This window comes from Lithobates pipiens, unplaced genomic scaffold (assembly GCF_037356315.1).
Source record: "Lithobates pipiens isolate NorthernLeopardFrog02 unplaced genomic scaffold, aLitPip1_a1.2 Scaffold_19, whole genome shotgun sequence".
Taxonomy (NCBI): domain Eukaryota; kingdom Metazoa; phylum Chordata; class Amphibia; order Anura; family Ranidae; genus Lithobates; species Lithobates pipiens.
Genome location: NW_027507764.1, coordinates 485141865 through 485168000, shown reverse-complemented (window position 1 = coordinate 485168000; position 26136 = coordinate 485141865). Strand labels below are relative to the sequence as shown.

Here is a 26136-nt window from a genome sequence, read left to right as displayed (position 1 = left end):
TCCGAATGCCTCTCCCCTTTGTTTCCGTGATTGTGGCCATATAGGGTCTATATTACACATCTGGTGGGATTGTCCGAAAATTAGTTCTTTATGGAATAAGGTTTTCCACATTATTCGGAAGATCACTACCTCCCCCATTCATAAAACACCTCAAATAGCTTTACTCAACTTTCCCTTACAAGGAATCCCGAAATTGACGCAACAACTCATTAGATTTATTCTGGTGGGAACTAAACTCACTATAGCCAGGGCCTGGAAAACACCGACGGTCTCCCTAAGAATGGTTAAAAGGAAAATTTCTTGGATCATGGTTCAGGAAAAAACTGTAAGCATTTTCCTTGATAAGCTAGACAAACATACAGCGATATGGGATCCGTGGATCAATTATACCTCTAAATGTTTACCTTGTTCAGGGACTCCAGTTTGTTGAGGGGCAAGAGAGGCCCGCTTCCATCTTAGCTATCTTTTCTCTATTTCCTTTTCTTTTTCTTTTCTTTCCTTCTTTTCTTTTTCTCATCTTTCTCTGATTTAGTGCTTCTTATCTAGTTTATTTTGGGTACACCGGGAGGCTTAAACCCCCATTAAGATCATAACCCTTTATACTCAGTTCTGTTTGCTGATGTGTTTTTTTCTTTTTCATTTTTTTCTTGTTTTCTTTTTTAAGAAGATGTATCATAAGAAGATGTAGCATAGGTCCCAGTTAGTGGGCTAGGTTGGGTCTTAGGGGCTCTGGCACAGCAAGATCCCTTTTGGGGTGCTAGGCCCAAGAGGCTCAACCTCACAGTCAATAGACGGGTTCCTCGGAACCATAGGTTGTACATCTATGGAGAGGCTTTTTCGTTGGTTATTCTTAACTAAAAATCTACATGTTATCCACCAGATAGCTTAAACTGTTTGTTCAAGCTCAATATTTATCTGGGTTCATGTTCTGACTAAGCGGTACTCTAATATACTATGTAATACTATTGTGTAAGATGCATAGTGTTTTTTTTTTATTGTCTTTATGTTTATTCTTTCAATAAAAATCTATTGAAATAAAAAACTGCCTGTCTGCCTGTGAAAAAGTAATTGCCCCCTCCCATGCTGAATCATGAATGAACTGATTAACCACAATTTTTTGGAAAGTTGAGTTAAATTTCACTTGCCACACCCAGGCCTGATTACTGCCAGACCTGCTTAATCAATTAATCACATAAGTAGAAACTGTCTGACAAAGTGAAGTACGCTAACAGATTACAAAAAGCCACACATCATGCCACAATCTAAAAAAGTTCAAGAACAGATTAGAAACAAAGTAATGTACATGTATCAGTCTAGGTAGGGTTTCACAGCCATTTCTAAGGCTTTGGAACTCCAGTGAACCATGGGGATAGCCATTATCCACAAATACAGATAACTTGGAACAGTGGTGAACCTTCCCAGGAGTGGCCAGCCTACAAAAATTACTCCAAGATCATGATGACGACTCATCCAGGAGGTTATAAAAGAACCCAAAACAACAAATAAAAAACTGCAGGGCTCACTTGCCTCAGGTAAGATCAGTGTTCAAGATTCAACAATAAGAAAGAGACTGAGCAAAAACGGCATCCATGGCAAAGTTCCAAGGCCAAAGAAACTACTGACCAAAAAGAACACAAAGGCTCATCTCACATTTACCCAAAAAACACCTTAATTATCCAAGACTTTTAGGCAAATATTCTGTGGACTGATGAGATAAAATGTTAACTTTTTGTAATTTGTGCATCCCGTTCCATCTGACATAAAACGAATACAGAATTTCATAACAAGAATATCATACCAACAGTCAGACATGGTGGTGGTAACGTGATGGTTTGGGGCTGTTTTGAAGCTTCAGGACCTGGATAACTTATCATAATTGATGGAACCATGAAGTTCTACCAGAAAATCCTAAAGGATAATGTCCGGCCATCAGTTCGTGCCCTCAAGCTCAAGTGCACTTGGGTTATGACGCAGGACAATGATCCGAAACACAACAGTAAGTCCACCTCCAAATGGTTCAATGCAAAATTTAGGTTTTGAAGTGGCCTAGTCAAAGCCCGGACTTAAATCCAATTGAGATGCTGAATCATGATCTTACACAGGCCGTCCATGCTGAAAAACCCTCCAATGTGGCTGAATTAAAACAATTCTGCAAAGAAGACTTGGCCAAAATTGCTCCACAACAATGTGAAAGACTCAATGCCAGTTATCATAAACGCTTGATTGCAGTTGTTGCTGCCAAGGGTGGCATAACCAGTTATTAGGTTTAGGGGGCAATTACTTTTTCACATAAAGCCAGGTAGGTTTGGACAGCTTTTTTGCCTTAATAAATGAAACCATTTGCATTTTGTATTTACTCAGGTTATCTTTGTGTAAAAATAACATTTTTTGATCATCTGAGTCATGACAGTGTGACAAATATGCAAAAAAAAATCAGAAAGGGGGCAAATACTTTTTCACAGCATTTTACATTGCAGATGTATCAGTTACAAGGGTGAGACACATTATTTAACACTGGCAGAGGTACTTACTGAAGGGATATTTAGCGTAAACGCTTTCATTCTTTAAGAAATTTGGTTTCCATTTTGTGTCTCTCTAACATCCACTTCACAAATATATATGTAGGTTCTAGGTTTGTTAATCTAGTTTTGTTTCTCATGTTGCTGTTATCTTCTTTCAGTTGTTTTGTTTCTTTGAAAGCACAAGATTTTGAGGAATCACTAGTTTCATTTGTATTGTAGGCTGTACTGTATATGATTGGATAATCTGTATGACACGTTCAAAGGGCGGTACTTTCTGAAAGCCCACTTTAAATATACACACCAAAGAATAAAGATTAGATTTGCTCAGAGAGACTTTGTTGTTTTGTGTCATTGTCTCAATGGGCTAATCTCCCAGGCCTGTATGGGGATTGAACATCACACTTTAACAGACATGAAGGGGTTAAAAACCACCTCTAGACAATCTACATTCTCTTCACTTACGAAGATCAGTTTTTATTTAATTGTGTAAAACCTTTATCTCAAAGGGGATTGTTGTTATAACTGCTCATAAAGTATTAGCTGGAAGCTGGCTTCAATGTGTTAGTGTATTAAAATATGCTAGTGTGTTTAACAATCCCCTTCCCTCAAACTGACAATGCTGCTGTCCAAATGTGCTCCCTGTGTTAATTCATTCAGAGTGGGGGCGCTCTAATACAGGAGGTGTGCTACTGGACAGATCACCAGGTGAAAACAGAAGGAAAAAGCCTAAAAAAAAGGAAAACAAATGCTGCCAATACATCTAAGGATTGATAAGCGGCAATATATTACATTTTTGGTTTGGAGTTTAATGCTTGTTCTATAAGAAATCTTCTTTTGTGTGTGCTATAGAGTAGGTATGAATGAAGAAATGTGAGGAAAAACATATGTGGTTGGTAAGGCTCCATATACATCACATGTGGCAACTAAATATGGTATGTTTGGAGGGAGTTGCACCTGCCACATATCACAAGGTAGCTGTAATGCAAGATGAAACATCACTGCTGTCTCTCTTATCACAATGAACTGTATATATGGGTGTAGCAATGCAACCAAACCCTTCCCATAGAAAAGAACAGGAGACACACTAAACACTAAACTATTTACATATTATGAACAATCAATAAAAGCTCTTTAAAACAAGCTCTCACTGACTCTGCTGCTTCAAGCATTCCAGGGAAGTTCATCTTCAAAGTTATGAAACACTAAAATTCTAGCTATCTTAGCAATCTGCCATCTCTCCTATGTAAACACACATTTTACTAGTTTACAGTCCATCAGTAATGGCTTTTTTAGAGCATATTACATCTTTAACCACCTGCCGACCGCCCGCCATCATTATATGTCGGCTGTTTGAAGAGGAATATCGTTGTTATGGCAGCTAGTTGTCATAACCCCATCCTCTTCTTCAGCGGGTGGTCAGCTTTCAGAAAAAAGTGGTCTCTGTGGCGGATTCGCCACAAAATCACTTTTATCGGTGGCGGGAGAGGGCCCCCCCCTCCCGCCGCGTTCCTGTTCCCTCCATCACTTACCAGAGCTGTCTGTAGTGGTTGAGGCGATCGGATCCTTCTCGGTCTGGGGTATGGAGCTGACTGAGAGGAAGACGGCCCCAGCTCGGCTCCATACCATTGCAGGGCGAAAGTGACGTCAAAACGTTACTTCCTTCCATCGCTCTTAAAGGGACATTTTATTTTTTTCAAATAACATTTTTTTTATTGCATTTGTTACTTCCATCGTTCTTAAAGGAACCTTAACACCATAGTTTGGTCCATCAGATTGATCTACGTTTATGTTTTTTTGACCCTTAGGGGTTTATAATGGTGAGCTTGCACTTCACCTAGTGAAAAGAGCACGAGTGGAAATTGACATTACGCTGTGGTGTCATCTCTATGAAGCACATTATCAAATAGAGACTTTTTTGATTGCGCAATTTATGATATTTATTGCTTTGGCTTTTTTTGCATTATATGTTTGTTTATGAATTGAATTTGCACTGGCACTTATATATAAAACACTTACCTATTTAGTAATTTATTGTCACTTTCTAGTTATTATTTTTACCTAGATTTAGAGGCAGCGCAATCGCACTTTAGGTGTTAACTTCTAGGATGGATTAGTTCCTTGACCATGTTGTATATAATAATGAGGCTGAGTATTTATTTCTGTGTCCCTGCTGAGGTCAGTTACGCTATCAATTTGTCCTAATGACCATTATCACCAAAACAGGGATAATTATAAATGTTAAAGTTGTCATGAGGGCAAGAGTTGAGGGTACATTTTCAAATTTTCCAAAGTTTTGGAGACATCTGCTTAAGAGGGGATTTCCCTTTACTTTGGAGATAAAGAAAATCTCCTATGCAGGACATGAACAGCAAATGATACATTGGTTTAAATACTTACCTACTGTATCCAAAACAAATAAAAATGTTCTGACTTTACATACATTTTATGAAGAAATATTAAAGTAATACTAAAGGCTAAACATGTTTACCTAAATGCATTCACAACATTAAGTTAAAAAGTGCTCCAGTACTAATGATTATCCCTTATCAACAAACATTAACCTGGTATCTTTCCCAGCCCCTGGGTCCTCCCCGAGCAACACCAGTCCCAGACTGCAGAGGCTTGCTGTGCACAGTGGGTACCAATGGACTCACACAGATTTGGCCCAGAGAGTGCACGCATGGGTGTCTCCTTTAGGAGCTGCTACCTAAAGGCAACACCTGCAAATATTCAAAGAAACAGGCTATACAGAATGGGGTTATGTTATTAAAGTCAAATAGCTTTGCATGTAAAGTTATGCCCCGTACACACAATCAGACTTTCTGGCAACAAAACCGTGGAATTTTCAAAGGTTGTTGGCTCCAACTTGTCTTGCATACACATGGTCACACAAATGTTGGCCAACAATTATGAACGTGGGATCGTGGTGATGTACAAGACAAACGACAATCCAAAAGGAAGATCAATAGTCAGTGCAGCTCCTTCTGCTTGATTCCATGTGTGAACTTTTGTGCGCCGACTTGTGTGCACACGATCGGAAACTCTGACAACAAAGTTTTGTAGGCGGAAAATTTGAGAACCTGCTAGCCGACACTGGTTGGCGGAAAGTCTGCCAACAAATGTTCGATGGAGCATACACATGGTGGGACTTTAAGCCAACAAGCTCACATCCAACATTTGTTGTCGGAAAATCAGATTGTGTATATGGGGCATTTCTCTGTACTTTTGAATTATCCATAGAACTTAGTGAATGTGGTGACATTTTACTTTGCAAACAATACCCAATCATGTACAAGGAAAGTAAAAAAAAACAAAAAAAAACAGCATTTCGATTTTTTGCTTAAACATGATTGGATGATGGAAGTTAGCAGAAATGTATCTCATTCACTTGGTTCTAAGGAAAATTTCCATGCAAAGTGCAACTTGCAACTTGAGCAACCTAATTGCTTTCAGTAAATCAATCCCAACGTGCAAGTCTGGGCTTCCTTAAATTAAACACTATAACCCCTTATGACATGCCCATGAAATCTCGTGTTCAAATGGCTTACTGGGATCATGGCTGCAGTTGCAACCATGATCCTGGCACCAAAATTTTTATTGAGGGATGGGCTTCCTTGTAGAAGTGTTTTACAGGGCGTGGAAGGCCCCCCTCCTCCTGCCGCTGCCCGCTGCCTTTACCAGGCTCTCACGTGCAATCAGGGAAATCGGTGCTACCCCCAGTGGTGCACTGAGAGGGGAGAAAGGTCCATCATACCTGCCTCCCCACTGATGTAAGCATTTGGAAGCTTGTAGAATTTCATCACTTCTGGTTTTGGTTTGTGGTTTCCAAGCTGTTACCAGCTTGTAAAACATCAAATCAAACCGATCTCAGCTTGATCGGATGCTTTGGAGGGCAGAGGAGAGATCTGTGGTCTAATAGACACTAGATATCTCCATAAAAAGGACCTGCCACAGCGCATGTAATGTTGTTCATCCCTTGTGATTGCAATACAGTTGATTAAAAAAATAATAATAAATAAAGGGACAGTGTAAAACAAGTTTTAAATAAAATAAAATTTAACAAAAAAAAAAATGAACGTGCCCCGTCCTTCTGCACAAATGCAAACACATACAAAGTTCGCACCACATGTGAGGTATCACCATGAACATCAGAATCAGAGCAATAATTCTAGAACCAGACCTCCTGTGTAACTCTAAACTAGTAACATGTAAAGGCTTTTAACCAGTTGCTGACCAGCCGCCACAGTTGTACTGCGGCAGAATGGCACGGGCAGGTGAATCTACATTGTGTTACGTCAATTCCTTAGGCGGCCTCTAGGAGTGCGCGTGGCCTGACAGTTTTTATGACTGCTGGGCCCCCACAATCGCTCGTGACAGGGTGAGAACCGGGATCTCTGTGTGTAAACATAGAGATGCCGGTTCTCTGAGGGGAGAAGTGAAAGATCGTCTGTTCACACAAAGTATGAACAGCAATCTGTCATCTCCCCTTGTCAGTCCCATTTCCTTTCAGTTATAACACAGTTAACGCCTTGATCACCCCTAGTGTTAACCTCTTCACTGCCAGCGAAATTTTTACAGTAATCAATGCATTTTTATAGCACTGATAGCTGTATTATTGCCAATGGTCCCAAAAATGTGTCAAAATTGTCCGATGTGTCCACCATAATGTCGCAGTCATGATAAAAATCACAGATCACCACCATTATAAATAAAAAAAAATAATATCAATAAAAATGCTAGAAATCTATCCCCTATTTTGTAGACGCTATAACTTTTGTGCAAACCAATCAATATATGCTTATTGCAATTTTTATTACCAAAAATATGTAGATGAATACATATCGGCCTAAATGGAGAAAAAAATTTGCTTTTGAAAAGTCAAGAAGGGGGTAAAATAATCCGGAGCTGAAGTGGTTAAAACTTTGGCTATGGAGATTTGTAGTGTGACATGTGAGGTATCTTTTTACTCAGCATAACATTATCTTTTATATTTTACCAAAAAATTGGGTATTATACAATGTTTGTGTTCACTAAAATTCATTAAAGTGTATATTTTCCTAAAAAAAGTGCTTTGGAAAAATGGCTGTTCAACTATCGTGTGAAATAAAAAAATTGCAACAACCACCATTTTAATCTCCATGGTCTCTGATTTCCAAAATATATAATCTTTGGGGTTCTAAGTCATTTTCTAGCAAAAGGAAATGCAGATTTTTGCATATACAGTATGTGGGTATTGTCAGAATTGGTCTGGCGGTCAAATTGTTAAATAAAAAAAAAAAAAAATGGATTTACTATTGCTTTAAGTTGTCTTGGCATAACTTTCCATAACTATGGAAGTACTAAATTTATAAAGTCAGAATTTGTGTGGATTAGACTTGCAACAAGATAGCATTTCAAGCTTTAGGGGGAGTTGACCAACTAAGCATATGTAGAGCCACCTTATGATGCCTTCTACTGAACTTACATTTTAATATTGTTTTATCAGTAAGAATAATAGCATGATTTTAGCTTTCCATTTGATAGTATGACTTCAGCTTTAGCAATGACCGGGTTATATTTTATGAGTTTGGCACTTACATAAAACATTATTATTTCATAATACATTATTCTTTGACAACAAATGTTCTGGCTTATTTATACAATTATCCTTTTAGGACTAGCTGCACAGTCTATGAAAAAGCAAATAAGTAAAAAGCATACACATAACACAATGCTGCCTAAGCAGGCTTTCTGAGATGGCTAAAGCCGCGTACACACGGGCGGACTGTATGGCCTACTTAGTCCGTCATACAATCCGACGGACAGTCCGTCCTACTTTCGAAAGGAACGGACTTGACCACACACGGATGCACAAACAGTCCGTCGAAAGCTTGCGCAATGACGTGTACAGCACGTACGACGGGACTAGAAATAGGAAGTCCAATACACAGCAATGCAACCTTTCGCCGTGTAAATCCTTTCTGAGCATGCGCCATTCTTAGTCCATCAAACTAGCCTACTGACGAGCGGATTGTCCGCTGAAACCAAAGTATGACGGACAGTATTTCGAAAAATCCGAAATACTTAGTACGCCAGACTGCACGCTGAAAAAGTCCGCTGAAGCCCACACACGAGCGGACTGTCCGCTGAAATGTGTTTCGACGGACTAAGTAGGCCATACAGTCCGCCCGTGTGTACGCGGCTTTAGTTTTACAGTCTCAAAAACTTTAGGTTGCGCTGATTAATAATAATCAAAGTGAAAATGCCATTTGAGTGAAACAAAAATAAAATCATGAAACACATTTTTTTGTTACAATTTTTTTGTTACATTGGTTTTACAGTCTGTCTGTAACTAACTATGATACATTTGTAGTCATCTTTCTTCCATTCACAACCTATATTACATGTCTGTTCATTAAATGATCTAAGTCTTGCTGCGTCACATTCAAGTTAACACTTCAGAGCACAAATGAAGACTCACAAATGTTGGATCTGTTTACAGTCCTGTACCCCTACATGTTAGAATTTGTGTCTGATTGTTATTACAAATGGCTCAAAATATCTTTTTTTCTAGTGAAAATGCTTTTTCCTCCCCTTCTCCCCAGTGCTCCTTGTTAGCAGAGCCAAGCATCCACACCTTCACCGATTGCCCTTACACAAGAATTGTATTTGAGAAAAGGAAGGGGGGGGGGTTGACTTGCTGATTTACTGAGAACACTTGTTTTAATTCTGCTGCCATTGGCACATTTAGATGCCCTGCCCCAGAAAGTATTATGAAAATGGAGGTTGTTAGTACAATGTCTATCTAACTATAAACATTGGGTAAAATAAGTGTTAAACATGTCACCATTTTTGAAGTTTGCTACACAACATTTAGACAAGCCTGTAAAATACTGGGAGGATATAGTCTGATCAGATGAGACCAAAATTAAACTGTTTGGATGGAGGTAATATGGCACTGCACATTACCCTCAAAAAATCATAACAATGAATTTTGGAGGTGGGAACATCATGGTGTGGGGCTGTTTGTCAGCATAGGGTACTGGCAAACTTCATATCATTGAGGAAAGGATGAATTGAAAAATGTACCAATACATTCTTGATTAAAATCTGCTGCCATCTACCAGGATGATGAAGATGAGACAAGAGTGGCCATTTCTGCAAGACAATGATCCCAAACACAGAGCCAAGGAAATGCTTAATTGGTTTCAAAGAAAGAAATGAATTCAATAGAAAATCTATGGAAAGAACTAAAGAGTTCATAGAAGAGGCCCACAGAACCTTCAAGATTTGAACACTGTTTGTGTGGAAGAATGGACCAAAATCACACCTGAGCAATGCATGTGACTAGTTTCTCCATACAGGAGGCGTCTTGAGGCTGTCAATACCAACAAAGGATTTTGTAGCAAGTATTAAATACATTTCAGTTAGCGTGTTCAAATGTTTTTCCTGTCATTCTATTTTATGACACATAACTTATTTGTTTTGGTTTCTTTGTATGTATGGATTGTATGGGTTGTTACCGATGTTGGTGAAAATGTCATGTCAATAGCACCTTTACAAATATATTTATCTAGAATATGGAAATGGTGATTTTACCCAATGTATCTATATCTGTGACTTTAATTGGACTACTTGAGTAGTGATACATCATCAACAGCTGGTAATATTAACCTGTCTTGTTCTACTGATCTGGTCAGTCAGGAGTTCACATAATGTTTAGTGACTACCCTCACCACTAAGTCTACCACTTGGTTATCGTTCCTCAGCTCACAATAATGAACTTCTATGAGCTAAGTGGTTGCTAATATAAACTATTAACCGGGCCATCAGGACATCCACTGGTAGGTAGATGTTACCTTCATCTCACCACTAGTTCTTCCAATCCCCTCCAACACCTCCTTACATTCTTTTTTTCTCTCTGACTTTTTAAAGCAAAATGGCTACTTTTTCATTGTTGAAAGATTTATACTGCAGAAATGTTACTGCTTAACCTGATAATAGATTCTTATTTCTGTACAGCCTTTCTTGTGATTTACACACCCATTCCACAGTGTACAGCCAGACAGATGGTACACATAGTTCACAAATAAGCCTTTCATCTTGCAGGTTCAGCAATTCCGCTTCCTATGTGAACTTTTCACCTCCTGCCTCGTCATTGAATAGTGAAGCAGCATTATCACCTGTGTCCAGTGAAAATGTAGATGACCCAGAAAGCAATAATGATAATCAGAAGGTAGCAGTGTGATCTTAGGCAGAACATACATTATGTAATTTTCTTATGTTCAACTACAGATTCAACGAAAATTGCTTGATTCTCCCATCAACACTCCCAACCATGACACTACCTGCCTGGAGTTTGCATGTTCTCCCGGTGCCTGCATGGGTTTCCTCCGGGTACTCCAGTTTCCTCCCACACTCCAAAGACATGCAGGTAGGTAAATTGGCTTCTGTACAAAAAAACTGGCCCTAGTAATTCTATTCATTAAGATAATAAACTTTCTGTGTGCAGCAGCCCTCCCCGCACCCCCCTAATACTTACCCAAGCCTCATCTCTGTCCAGTGATGTCCACATGTTCCTCAGCCACAAGGACTCTCCTCCTGATTGGCAGAGACATAGCAGCAGTGCCATTGGCTCCCGCTGTTGTCAATCAAAGTCAGTTAACCAATCAGGAGAGAGACAGAGGGGCGGGGTTAAATCAGGGCTCCGTGTCTGAATGGGCACGGGGAGCTGTGACTTGGCTCAGGTGTCCCCATAGCAAGCTTGAAGGGAGGGGCCAGGAGAGCCAAAGAGGGACCCAAGAAGAGGAGGATCCAGGTCGCTCTGTGCAAAACCACTACACAGAGCAGATAAATATAACATGTCTGTTATTTTTTTGAGAAAGTCACAGTCACTTTAATTCTGAAAAGGTCCTCTGGGGTGTTTCTTCCTTGGCTATGATAAGTGTAACAAACCTCTGCAGGAAATGATCACTGCCTGTTCTTCCAGGACATACGTAAACTAGTTCATACCAATTCAGGTGAAAGCACATTGTTTTTAAGGTTTCTCCATGTCTAGTATGTAGCCAGGGGTAGGACTAGGCTTCTCTCCCCCAGTATGGGAATTCATGAATAAATACTTTTAAACAATTAATATTGGCGATGCCAATATGTAATTTAAAATCATGTTCAGAAGTAGATAAACTGGTTTATAATGTATATCTTTGTTTTTCAGATTTTCTTTCAAACATTTTTCATATAATTATCTAATAAGTTCTCAGCATATTCTGATTCAACAATAGAAATGCTTTCACTCTCATAAAACTAGCAACTCAGAATGAGTCACTTCTAAGAACAAGTGTGCTGGAGAACAGTCCATCACCTATATCAGACTACAAAAGGACACTTCAGGTGACCTTTTGTTATAAGTATACTTAATAATGGATGGTATGCACAACAATACAACTAAAACAAATGCAGTACTTTTATTTAAAAAAAAGTAATTGATATTTCTTATTTGAAAGAAAAGCAGCAAGCACTCGCAGAGCTATAGATGCAAACTTTAACCACTTCCCACCCGGCCAATGCACATATACGGCCGGGTGGGAGCCGTCTACTCCTGATAGGACATTCAGGGACGTCCATCAGAAGGAGCGGGATCGCGCGCGCGCGCATGTCCCCACGCAGCGGCGCGATCCCGATGCGCCCGTGTCACCCAGACACGGCGCATCTCAGATCGGCAGGAGGGCTCTGTGATTGGCCCTCCTGATCACATGACGGCCGTGTCCAATCACGGCCGTCATGTGATGTAAACAAACAGCCGGTTGCTAGGTAATCGGCTCCTCCTCTCCTCACACAGAAGTCATCGCTGAGGAGAGGAGAGCAGATCGCTGCAGCCGGCTGATGATCAGTGAGTATGAGCTGTTTTTTACAGCTTTTTACTCACTGATCACCAGTCTAGTGTACACACAAATCACCACACAGTAAACACACCACACAGTATAAACACAATGTCCCCACACATGTCCCCAAAACATACATGTCCCCAAATAATAAAAACACATGTCCCTAATAATAAAAACATGTCCCCCACATATGTCCCACTAAAATCACATGTCCCAATGATTATCTGCACACATATGTACGTGATCACCTGCACACATATGTACATGATCATTTGCGTACATATGTCCGTGATCACACAAACCAATTATTATACACTTAACGGAATTTTTTTTACCAAAAACATGTAGCAGAATACATTTTGGCTTAAATTTATGACAAAATTTGATTTTATTGGATTTCTTTTAAAATAGAAAAAAGAAAATATAGTTTTTTTTTCCAAATTTACGCTTTTTTGCACTTATATCGCAAAAAATAAAAAACGGAGTCGTGAATAAATAACACCAAAATAAAGCTCTATTTGTGCGAACAAAATGATAAAAATTTCATTTGGGTACAGTGTGGGTACAGTGTAGCATGACTGCGCAATTGTCACTGAAAGCGCTATAGCGCTGAAAGCTGAAAATTGGCTGGGAAGGAAGGGGGCGAAAGTGCCCTGTATTGAAGTGGTTAAATACTGGGTCACCCAAAGCTTGATTACTATTGGGACCTTCAATAGACTGATGCTTAGATGTTGACTTTGAAAAAAACCTGTTGTGAGATTTTAAATTTTTAAAAACAAAAATCTTGACTTTTGCATCCTTATAAAAACGTGTTTCACTGTTACCAAGGGTTTGGCTTTCCTGATTGTGAGACTAAGCCCTGTCTCATTTCTAAGCAGGTTGAAATTCTGGTTAGTGAGATAGCAGCTGCGATAGCTGGGAGGGAAACAGTTAACCTGGTTTCCCACACTTTCTGCTGAGCTCTGTCTCTCTGCCTGTGCTGATAATAAAAGTGGGGAGGGCTCTGCCTGGACAGTCTGCTGCATGGAAAAGAAGACACAGACATGCCACAGCATGTAATCTCCAGCTGCCTTAAGAGAAGAAAGAAGGGGTAACAGTTCCACCTCAGAAAGCAAGCCTGCCTACTGTCACATCCACCATGTAGGGGGATTGCAGGGAGCTGCAGTCTTCCTTAAAGACACCAGTTTTGGTAATATGCCACTATGGACTCTGCCAGGGCTCAAGTCCTGCGGGAACGCATGGGAACGGAGTTCCTGTACTTTTTCCACAACAGGAACTCAGTTCCCATCAGGCATTGCCAGTAGGGGGCCCCATGACAGCTTCTGCTTCGATCTACCTACAAATCACAGCTAGCTGATGGGTAGATCAAGTCTAGATCTAGCTGATGGGTAGATCAGCTATTCTGCTCACAGGACATGCAGGGAGAGAGGTGAGCTGAGGGAGGAACATCAGTTTGGGGTGGTAAGCTGAGCACAATACCTGGCAAAGTTTAATGCCAGGAGGGAAGTTTATGTGGAAACATGTGAAGAGTTGGAATAGCAGCGAGTGTGTGTTGGAACCCTGCAGAATTTGCAGCCCTCCAAGCTAACATACATCTCCTAAGCAGGAACACATCACTATCTCCCCAAGCATTCTGTCCAGATAATGTGCAGTTAAATTATGACCTTTCCATTTAACCCTGTGTTATCCAAACTGTTCAATGAAAAGTGTAAACTCTCCACATAAACACTCTATATACAAAATAAAATTCCCCAATACAGGTCAGGACATGATGTTCACATTTGCATGGAAGCACAATTGAATGAATGCTAATTATTCAGAGAATTACTGTATTTATGTTTATTTAGGATTGTTTTTTTTTTTTTATGTACTAACAGTTAAGCTTCATACACACAATCCAAAAATTGGATGATAAATACCACTTTTGAAGCTTTCGTGCATATGAGCGTATAATTTTTTTATTTTTTTTGGTGGAGGAGTGGATTTTGGGTGGGAGTTCCCACACTTTTTTCCCCAGGACTTGACCCCTGGACTCTGCCATGACTCTCATCATGTGCAGGCATGCTGGGGCCACCTCAAGCCAGAGTTAGGGATTAGGGAAGATAGGGGAATGACTGTTACTGTTGAAATCTGAAATTACCAGGTTTTTCAGTTAAGCTTTTGAAACATACCTTGCCTGGTCTGAAGTTATTAAAGAGGTGCAATGCAAGTAAACGGCACACACATGTAGTTTCCAGCCTGGGTCAGAAAGCATATTGAGTTATGAAGACAGCACTGCAAGAGTAATGGTGCAGAGTAGGGCATGAGGTACTAAGGGTAATGTAGGTTTACTAAGAAGCCTGTAGTAAAGCATGTGCTGGTGACAGATAGGGCAGCCTCTTGTAGTGAGGGAGTTGTTGTCCACATTCTTTCTGTGAGAAGTCCGTCTCCCTTAGCAACGGAAGCAGATTACCGCTGCAAAGGTTCTCGGCTTGCGCACAGGTAAGAAAAAGAAAGAGTAAATGCAGAGCACATATGGATTCTGCATTAGGTGCTCAGCGGGACCCCATTCCATTACTGGTAGTGAGGTAAGGAAATGCGCTGGGCAGGTGGAGAGGGCATAGGCTTAGCTTGTCCCTCTAAAGTGCAACAGAGACAGCATAGTGTAGACGAGAAAGTTAACTGGAGGATAGTTTATTACTCAAGTGTACAAGGTGCACAGCACAAGTAAAGTTACCTCATGTGCAAGGCAAGTGATCCTGTTCAAGGTGCCCAGCATAGCCCAGGGTAGGCCTTCCATGTGACCCACACTTGGTACCCAACGAGTCAGGAAACATGGAGGAAGTGCCACCTGCCTACCCCCTTACAAACTACCTGTCAAGTAAAGTTTTCATGTGGCCAATAAAATGTTCTTTCATTGAATATGGGGATGGCAGGGGCTGGGGCTAGCCCTGAAGTCAAGTTTTTACTGAATTAGAGGTCTGTACAGATAAAGTAATAGCAGGTAAATTTGTTACCCATTAATAGTAGCATCCAATAAAAAAAAAAAGTTTCATTCTCTTATCATGCAACTGATTCAATTTGCACCAAGAGGGAAAACATATCTTCCTAATTCCCAAACACAATGAAAATATTTCCCGCAGGCTCCATTCAAACTTGTGCGACTCCAAAGTCCTGCGATATTCATTGCAACTTTTCATTTGTGATTTTCATGCAACTCTGGATGGGTGCGACTTGGATGCGACTTTGTTGACTTTGTCTTTGACTGTTGCACAACTGTTGCATTGATAACATTAAGATGAATCTTTCTTCTGATGTTTGAAAGTTTAAAATGCAGTCTATGGCACTCAAGTCACATGAAAGTCAGCTCAATGTAGTGCAGGAACCTATTTAAAGTCCCTGCAACTTTATGTTGCATATATTTGAATGGCTTCTATTGAAATACATGGGCTGAGACACTGTATATACATACATTTATATACTGTATATAGTAATCAATATTCTCTGTCATAAAAATAAAAATTATGTAGTCAGAGCTCAGACTTTAACCCCATAGAGATGGGTGACCATTGGTGACCTTCTTTTCAAAAAGCTAGTGGATTGGCTTGAATAGGTTCAATACATTTGAGACATAGAACTGGAACAAGTATGCTGAAAGTAAGTGTCAGAATTCCTTTCTCTGTATTTGTTCAGGGTCAGTGACTCAGAAAGTGCTGATGCTGAAGTAGGCAGGGAACTAGGATTTGAGGATTTGCAAAGGATAGATCATCCATGGCAGCCCCCATATTTTTCTAATGATAGATTCACTTTAGTTGCTCTTCCCTGGAAGATGGAGATATTAAATCGAGTTTAGTTAATCTTTTATCATAGCTGAGGTCCTCTATGCATTTTGTACATTTATCTGGCCCTTTTCCTCCAAAATAGGCATCATTTTTATTTTTAAACATTTCAAATGGATGACAGGTTTTTATAAGTTACTCGCGGAAAAAATCGGCAAGCCGGGGATAAAAACACAGGAACAAGTGAGTGCTAGACTAATATTTTCATTGGATATCAATGACACCAAAAAAAAAAAAAAAAGATAGGTCAGCGGAATCCCGCTTTAAGCCACTGTAAATTACCAAAAAAGTGCTGGGATGGATAAATAGGGATCAATAGAAGGGTTTAATACTTGCCTTTCTACAAGAAAATGCTGTTCTAGGTTCTGTTCGGCATTGGTCATTGGTGTTGTGGAATAAGAAATGTATAGCACAGTATACACAATGAGGTGATGTGGAATAGGGAATACAGAGTACAGAATCAGGCAGCACAGAACAGGGAACAGTACAGGATACAGAATAAGGTAATGTGAAATAGGGAATTTATAGTGCAGAGTACTGAAGGATGAGATATGGAACAGGTATCATACAGTGCAGATTACAGAAAAATACAGCATGGCATAGGGAATGTACAGCACAGCGTACCCAACATTATAGAGTGGAATAGGTATGTACAGCACAGCTTACAAAATCAGGTGTGATGACATAGGGGATGTACATTGCAGAGTACAGAATAATGTGGTGTGGTATAGGAAACATACAGCCCTTATTGGTAATAAATACACTATAACATAGGTGTGCACAGCCTATTGCATTAGGGTGTGTACCCCAAAGCTCAAACACATATGGATGTGTGTGCATGTGTATTTACTGTATACTGACAGTGTCAGTAGAGCAACGGAAAATTATAAGTAGAGCAAAGATTGGTATTAATAGGGCAGTGGACTGTGTCAGTCATTTTTATTTTTACTATTTTATTTTTTTATTATTTTTTACGATTTTATTATTTTTTCAATTTTTTAGGTGAAACATCAGGGGTCTAAACAGGGGGAATCTGCACCACACAAGGAAATTAGGGTGTGCCCAGGCACATCTGGCACACTCTGTGCTGCAACCCTATGCACCATAATGATACATTTTAATATTGGACTCTACACCATCAAAATCATCATGTATTGTATTTTTTTAGCTAGAATTCCGAGTGTAAATGAAGGACTTGACTTTCCTCCTGAGCTGTGCTCAACTTTCTTTTGCTGGCACGTTTAGCGCCTGAAAAGTAAAGAGTGCTACAAGGTTTAGGAGATCACTTCCTGAACCTAGAAGGGGGTCCTCCGGCATTTGGCACTTCTTTTTAGAAAGCTGCCTTCTGTTTGTGGGACATAACCACAGCAGCTGACAGACATCAGGGCTGAAGCCTGCAGCAGCCACAGTGTAGACCATAGCTCCCAACTGTCCCTGATTTGGAGGGACTGTCCCTGATTTGGATCAAAGTCCCTCTGCCCCTCTTTCCTTCTCATTTGTCCCATATTTTTAGTCTGATCTATATAGTTGTATATAAAATTCACTTTTTATCTTTCAAAAGGGGCTTCCCAGTGCTAAACCTTCATCCAATTTCTAAATTGCTGCATTTGTAAATTTCAAAAGCCAATATAAAGGAACAGTCGTAGTAAAAAAGTGGGTTTAACTAATAATTTTTTGTATAATTCCCCTTTAAGGGGGTGTGGCAGGGTGTGTGTCCTATGCTACATACTTTTGTTACTAGGCGTCCCTCGTTCCCATCTCAAAACATTGGGAGGTATGGTGTAGGCACCTCCCTGGAGGACAAATGCACCCTACCCCAGCCTGCTTCAGATGATACAGCATCAGTATGATAATCGTTGGTCATAGCTTCAGGACCAGGGGCAGCCCAAAAGAGATCCAGTTCTATGTGGTTGAAAAGCTGGCACTATTAAAGAGGAGGTCCAGCCTGGGTGAAAAAAAAATAAAAGTCAGCAGCTACAAATACAATAGCTGCTGACTTTTAAGATTAGGGCACCTAACTGTCCAGGGAGCCCACGATGTTGGCACCCCAGCCGATCTTCGGATCAACTCCTGGGTGCTGCCACCGCCATTCCTGGTAAGGGAACCCAGTAGTGAAGCCTTTCGACTTCACAGCGGGTTCCCTACTGCACATGCGTTAAACACGCTGCTTTTTCTAATTGGCCCGGCGGTGGGGGGAAAAGGAGGGGGGCTGAACTTCCCGGGAGATCGGCCGTGGCCCCTCTCCAGAAGTAGGGAAGGGGACCTGTCAAAAACAGGTCCCCTGTACCCCCCTCCCCCTTGGAAAGTGCCAAATGTAACACTGATGGGCGGGGGGAGCGCATAAGCAAGAGTTGCACTTTTGGTTGGAACTCCGCTTTAAGATTTCAAAATCAAACATCAGATGTCCAATGTAGGCCGAGATGGATATACAGGTACGTGTCCAGTATATGACTGGATGCTTTTAAACAACCTACATTGTAAAGCTATTGATGTACTGATATACACCATATGTTAAACTTAAGGAACTTATAATAACAGGTTTATTTTTCATTCATGGAAATACTAAAGCGGCTGAATTTCAATCCATCTATGACTGTTCCCATTCTCTCTCCAGCTGGCTTGTTGGAAATTTTTCCCTCAATCAGTGCTGCACCCAAATGATCAGCGTATTCTGACAAAGGAGGAGTACTTGCTGTCTGAACGCAACACAATAATAATGAATAAAATAATAGGAACTTGTATGGATGAGGGAATAATCTCTTTTGAGGAGATTAATTGGGGATATGATCAACATGTTCAAATATATAAGAGGTCCATATAGTGAACTTGATTTTGAGTTATTCTCTTTACAGTCAACACAGAGGACACAGAGGCACTCTTTATGTCTAGAGGAAAAGAGATTTCGTCTCCAAATACGGAAAGGTTTCTTCACAGTACAAGCTGTGAAAATGTGGAATAGACTCCCTCAAGAGGTGGTCCTGGCCAGCTCAGTAGATTGCTTTAAAAAAGGCCTGGATTGTTTCCTAAATGTACAAAATTTAACTGGATACTAACATTTATAGGTAGAGTTGATCCAGGGAATATCCGATTGCTCTTGGGGGATCAGAATGGAATTCTTTCCCCTGCTGGAGCAAATTGGTTCTGCTTTGCTGGATTTGTTTTGCTTCCTCTGGATCAACTGTGGGTATAGGATTGTGTATATATATTTTTTATTTCCTTTTATAGGTTGAGCTAGATGGTCTTTTTTCAACCAGACTAACTATGTAACATATATGGACAGCCTTCCAAAATAAATGCTACTATAACAGTAGTAAATTCATATCTAAGATGGTAAGCCAAAGAATTAAGTAAACATAGTCAAATCAGTGACTAATTCAATAGTAGTTTATCAACCGATATTCAATCCAAACAGCAAAGCTAAACTGGACCTTTTTGCTTTAGATAGAGTAGAACCTCTGTTTCATTTTTATTGTTTTCTGCATCCCAGTTGGGTGATTTTCCCTTGCTTTTTGTTGCATTCCCAGTACAGAAAGTTGAGATAAGCTAATGACTCTATTAGCATCTGCTCATTTCCTGTTCTGCTAAAAGGCACCAGCAGGAAAAAAAAATTGTCTACATACTGTATATATAATACAAAAATCACACAGGTTGAAGCCCTTTTGTATATCTGTAGGGTCCTGCACCAGACCACTTTTGTGAGCTCCTGACCCTGGTGTGCGCTTTGGAGAACTCAGTGCCCATTCAATGAATACAAAGTATTTTACAACTTTATTGGAATGTCACAAAATGGCATTCTATTCATATTTATTCACAGCAGCACGTTGTATAGTGCGAGGCAACATGTTGCTGTGAAAAAAGTTACTGCACAGCCTATTTTATTTTCTGCACACATCACCGCAGCACATTCATATGACTAAATAAAAAAGTCATAAGGCAACAAAAAGGACATAAGGTTATTTTCCTTGTCCGTGTATTGGGACTGCTCTAAGCAAGGATGCCCAGGACAGCCAAAGGTACCTGGTGGGAATAGGACCCTCAAACAGAACAAACAAATGTCCCAATGGGTCAATCCACACAAAAGTGAGATATCTGTTTTCTTTTCGATTATGTTTTATTACAGCTCTGAGTATAATACAAGAATAATTGCAGGTACAAAGGTCCTTCATAGTCAGGATTTGAAAATAAATTGCACATGACTTCATATCCTTAATGTAGATAAGTCACAATAAAGAACCTTGAGTTGTATACTTTATCCTCAACCACAACTGAGGAATCATTTTTTTTGGTAGAAGCTGAATACGTCAAACCATCTACTATATTTTTTCTCTCTTGGACGCTATTGGTAGGACATATGTACATGCGTTCCTGAGCTTACACCAACTGACAATTATAAGGGATGATGGACAGATGGGCAAGAACACAGCTAGGAATTATGGCAAGGAGACCTTGCATCTGGAGTATTCAAACTAAATATATAAAGACAGATGCTGATGATTAAGCTTTCAGGATCCATGTATAAATAATATATTACTTAATACTAAAGGCAGAACCTTCAAGGATGCCCAGGACAGCCAAACGTACCTGGTGGGAATGGGACCCTCAAAGAGAACAAACAAAAGCCACAATGTTCCACTTAATGGGTCAATCCACACAAAAGCGAGATAGCTGTTTTCTATTCGATTATGTTTTATTACAGTTCTGAGCATAATACAAGAATAATTGCAGATACAAAGGTCCGTCATAGTCAAGATTTGAAAATAAATTGTACATGACTTCATATCCTTAATGTAGATAAGTGACAATAAAGAACCTTGAGTTGGATACTTTGTCCTCAACCACAACTGAGATAGCATTTTTTGGTTGAAGTTGAAGACATCAAACCATCTACTATATTTTCTCTCTCTCTTGGACGCTATTGGTAGGACTTATGTACATGCGTTCCTGAGCTTACACCGGCTGTGACAATTGTAAGGGATGATGGACAAGAACACAGCTAGGAATTATGGCAGGGAGACCTTGCATCTGGAGTATTCAAAAAAATATATAAAGCCAGTTGCTGATTAAGCTTTCAGGATCCATGTATAAATAATATATTACTTAATACTAAAGGCAGAACCTTCAATCCTTGGCAGGTTCAAATGTACTTGGCAACACTATTATTTCCTTGTGACTTACTTTACTTGTTGCAGATTCACTTTAAATTCAAGGTAAATAAAACAATAGTTCTCACAATCCTTTAGTAAATTCAAAAAAAAAAAATTAATATGATTTTATGATTTTGCATGTGAGGCTACATAATGTGTCTTTTCTTGTAAAGTAAATGGGATTGTGAGTTGATATATATATACAGTGTATGTGTATATATATATATATATATATATATATATATATATATATATATATATATATATATATATATATATATATATATATATATATACATATACATATATATAGATCTATATAAATAGATATATATCTATATATAGATACAGTATTTATATACAGTATACATAATACATATATATATATATACTGTGTACTGTACATTTTTAAATATATCTATCCAGTCATAGAAAACATACAAATAGTTGCACATGCTTCCAACATAACTAGACAATTGCCTTGGAGATAAATAATACAACAAAGCATTAGAGCAACGTACAGGATGGACTCCACACATTATTAATACTCAGCACTGCAACATTGTACACCGATCGTAAACCCATTTCTAAAAAGACAAGCAGTGTGTGTGATATGTCTTGTGCTATTTCCTGCTCATCATATTTTAGCCTTTTAAATGACAGCATCAGTATCCCTGCCTGAAAACGCTTGGGGGCAACAACATTCCCAGCTAAAGATGAAGTACACAGTCAGCCTTAGCATAACAACAGTGTTCCGCTTACATTTGTGTGTTATTTATCCCATTCACATAAAAAAAAAATACAAAAAATTCTGGAGCTGCTAATCAACATAGTGGACAGCATTATTTCAGCAATCTCTGACAAGCAGTAATTCATATATCATGACTCTAGCATGTTAATAGTAAAAGCAATATAATAATGATCACACAATAAATATATATGATGCAAACAAAAGCAGTTACGTATATAATCTTTTCAATCACATTCCAACATTTGACAAGGATTTATAAACCGTTCATCCAGAACAATCCAAGCACAAGTAAAGCTGTCTGAGATGCATTGAACACAAGCTGCAGTTCACATAACTCTAGAGATGTCTTTTGACCTTTCCAGAACTGACACAATTAAAGAATACTACCAGCAAACAGCAGAGCATCATCATAATTGGGCAGGTCACATGTGGATGGCTTATTAAAGAGCATAGGTTTTACGCCAATACTGAAAACTTGCAGTGCCTTCAAGCAGCCAATCAGGTTAAGGATTTTTTTTTTTAAACTCCCACTTAAAACAATTGGATACTTGTATATGAAAACATAAGCTTGCATGGGTGTTGCTTTACTGGCTGATCTGCCATTTATTGCAGCAAGACAGCCAATACTCAGAATAACTGACAAGCGCACATAGAAGAAAAGTTTCCTTCTGAGCACCATTTTGCTCAAGGGTCTACACCAACCTTTCTCAAACTTTTTACCCCAGAGGAGAGTTTAACATAATTTTCAGTTCTCAGGGAACTCCTGCTAAAACCAATTCTTTAGGGGTCAGTGGGAAATGGACATTGGTGGTCAGTTGGAAGAATTGCCACCCTTAGAGAAAACTAAAAAGTTCTTTGGTTTCATGATGTTGGCTCTGTTAAGTGGCATTGGCTCCAAAACGTTGCAGTCACTATCTATTGTGAGGTTAATCAGCCACAACCCATGGAGCAGCCCCTGGAGGAACCATGGTTGAGAAGTGCTGGACTACACACTTGTAAAGCAGAACATTTTTATTATGCCAGATGTTTCCTATCAATCATCATTATCATGACATTCTTAAAGAGAACCTGCCAGCAAGGTTACATTTTTTTGCACATGAGGCATTCATGTAAACTACTAGAGAATTCAGCGTGGGTGCAGCCATCTTGAATAATTACTTACATTCTCCAAGGGCTCCAAACAGGAGCATTTCTAACAGAACTGGGGCACCTCTGGGCTCATAGATTAATATGTTGAGGGGCTGCTGGGATAACATGCTAACCACGGTGGATCAAATATGAGACTAATATAATGAACTGGTCTAAAAACCATAATGTCACATTATGAAGACAAATGAAATCATAAATGGATTGAAAAGTAGATACATTTTACATTGCTGCAGGACTCTATAATGCATAGAACATATGATCTTCATATCTCAAAAAACTCCTGAGGGACTTAGTAGAGGACCTGAGGCACTTGCCCTGGAGGGTCTAGCAGCACCCCTGGCTCCTAAACTAAGCAGCTTTCTCCTGGCATACAGTATATTAAAAAGCCAGCAATGGTTAAGAAGTAAAACCTCTAGCAGTATAGGTATTGTCTGCCCTCCAATATCATGATCTAGCATTATAATTGACAGATATCCTGTAAAATTTTGCCATTCAACACCACAATCAGTCACATCACTTTTGAAAACTGAAACGCGTACAGCCTTTATGACATCTTTTAGTAAATCAATACTTCAGTGTGCAAGAGAACTAATAATCAATGACTTGGGCATCATGCAGGCAGTGGTTAAGTTTGCCTAGGTTTCGATCCTTTGCCTAGACAATGACAATGAGCACTCGATCAATGACAAAACTTCTTTGAAAGCCTCGGCTTGCAGAAAGGTTGATTTCCTTGCAAGCACCTAGTGCAACCAAGTTACAAAGCGATGCGTTAAAGCATTCGTAAGTAATAACAGGGACACTTACTGAGTATCTTATAGACATATACAGTAAAAGGCAATAGGCAGTGTAGTTGCTGTTCTCGTGATTGCAAACAGTGGAAACGCCTTCAAGAGATGAAGTACCTGCACTGTGAGCCTCTCAGACGTTCACTTCATCTTCTGTTGACAAGGAAACCAAAGCGCACTTCATTTTCCAGAAAAAAAAAAAAAAAACACCTTCCACTGCCATCAATTGGAAATGTTAATATGTGTACAGAGCAGATAGACATACATCATCTTTTTTTTTTTGTGACCCCATATCATTGCAAGAAAGGACACATCAAATAGGCACAAAAAGTCAATGGCATTTGAATAGGTGAAGGGGTTGGGGGGATAAAAAAAAAAAAAAAAAAAAATCTATATATATGATCACACTGGAATGAAAAAAAAAAAAGTTTTCACCGTATAAAAGGGTTAATAGAAATTTACAGGAAGCAAGAAGAAGAAGAAAAAAAGAAAAAACAAAACTAAAAAGAAAAAAGGTGCTTTTGCCAGATTTCAAGAAAAGAAAAAGAACGTTAACTCTCGCAGACCATAGAGACCAAAAAAAAAAAGACCAAAAAGGAAGCAAGAGTTACCAAACATGCTTTAGAAGGAATAAAAATATTATTTATTTTTATAAAGGTAAGAAAAAAAAAAAAAAAAAAGAAACAATAACATTTACTTTACACTGCCAAGGAGAACCAGTTGCACATCCTGAGCTGTGGGGATCTCCCAGCAGCAGCCTGTAGATCCAGCAGCAGCACCTCTCTGTCTAGCCCCCAGCAGCCTGCTACAAAAACTTGCACTCAGGATTAAAAAGCAGCATGCCCCAGCTCCCATCTTTAAACAAGTTCAAAATAATAACAAGAGATTTAAAAAAAATAAAAACAAAACAAAAAAAAAACAAAAAAAGACAAAAAATAAAAAAAAGACAAGAATTGTCACCCAGAAGGTACTCACCAGAGTGGGGAGTAAAATGTTGGAATTAAAAATGAGATTTTTTTTTTTAGGAGTAAAATTACAGTATGGCGGTGTGCATAGGAAAGAGCAGCTTCTCCCTCGGTGTCTGCCTCGGGCACTGACACGTGACTTGGAGCCAGGCTGACTTGCAGGCAGAGGAGGTGGGATGTGTGCATGGAAGTATGGGGGTGCCGGGCTGGGGGGAGGGGGGGGGGTAGCTGTAAGGTAATGAGAGGCTGGAGGTGGGAGGAGGACCTCAGCAGAGTTCAGGAGGATGCCACCTTCACAAGGAAAGTAGGAGAGGGAAGCAGGTGTCTTCCCAGGGAGGATGGAGACAATGTAGCGGGCAGAGGATGGAAGAAGTCAGCACAAGTTTATCCTCTGTCCTCCGGGCTCTCGGCTCCCTCCGACCGCTGCCACTCACTCTGCACGTTGTCTGATGCCGCGGCTGGTGCTAAGGAGGCTGACAAGGAGGATGCTGAGGAGAGGAGAGGAGGGAGGGGGTGGAGTGGGGAGAGCAAGACTACAAGTACAGGCATAAAGAGAGATGAGAGAGAGAGAAGAGAGAGATGAGAGACATGAGAGAGAGGGGGAGAGAGAGAGACATGAGATAGAGAGAGATGAGAGAGAGAGATACATGAGGGGGGGGGAGAGAGAGAGAGAGCTGAGAGACAAGAGAGAGAGATGAGAGAGAGATACAGTAGAGAGAGGGAGGAGAGAGATAAAGGAGATAGAGAGAGAGGAGAGATAAAGGAGAGAGAGAGAGAGGGGGGGGGGGGGGGTAGAGAGAGAGAGAGGAAAGAGATTAGAGAGAGAGGAAAGAGAAATGAAAGAGAGGGAGAGAGAGAGAGGGGGAAGAGAGATGAGAGAGAGAAAGAGGGGAAAGAGAGGAGAGAAAGAGATTAGAGAGAGAAAGGAGAGAAATAAATGAGAGAGAAGAAAGAGATAGAGGAGAGAGAGGGGGGGAGAGAGTTAGAGGAGAGAGGAGAGACAGAAAGAGAGGAGAGAGATAAAGGAGACACAGAGAGAGAGAGAGGAGAGAGAAAGAGAGGGGAGAGAGAAAGGAGAGAAAGGGGGGGGGGGATAGAAGAGAGAGAGAGGGGTAGAGAGGAGAGGGAGAAAAGAGAGA

The 26136-nt window shown here is 39.8% G+C and overlaps 1 protein-coding gene across 3 annotated transcripts in view; it reads right to left on the bottom strand.

The window, feature by feature from the left end:
* The window catches only part of RALYL (RALY RNA binding protein like), a 1540715-nt gene extending 1515247 nt beyond the window's left edge, over positions 1-25468 (bottom strand). The window contains exon 1 of one of the 3 annotated variants that reach the window (XM_077492950.1): positions 25008-25468. The gene's annotated coding sequence lies outside the window, so the exon portion shown is untranslated. Of the gene's footprint in view, positions 1-24149; positions 24325-25007 lie in introns of those variants that run through there. The other 2 variants (XM_077492948.1, XM_077492949.1) reach the window with 2 other exon arrangements.
* Positions 25469-26136: the final 668 nt, after the last annotated feature.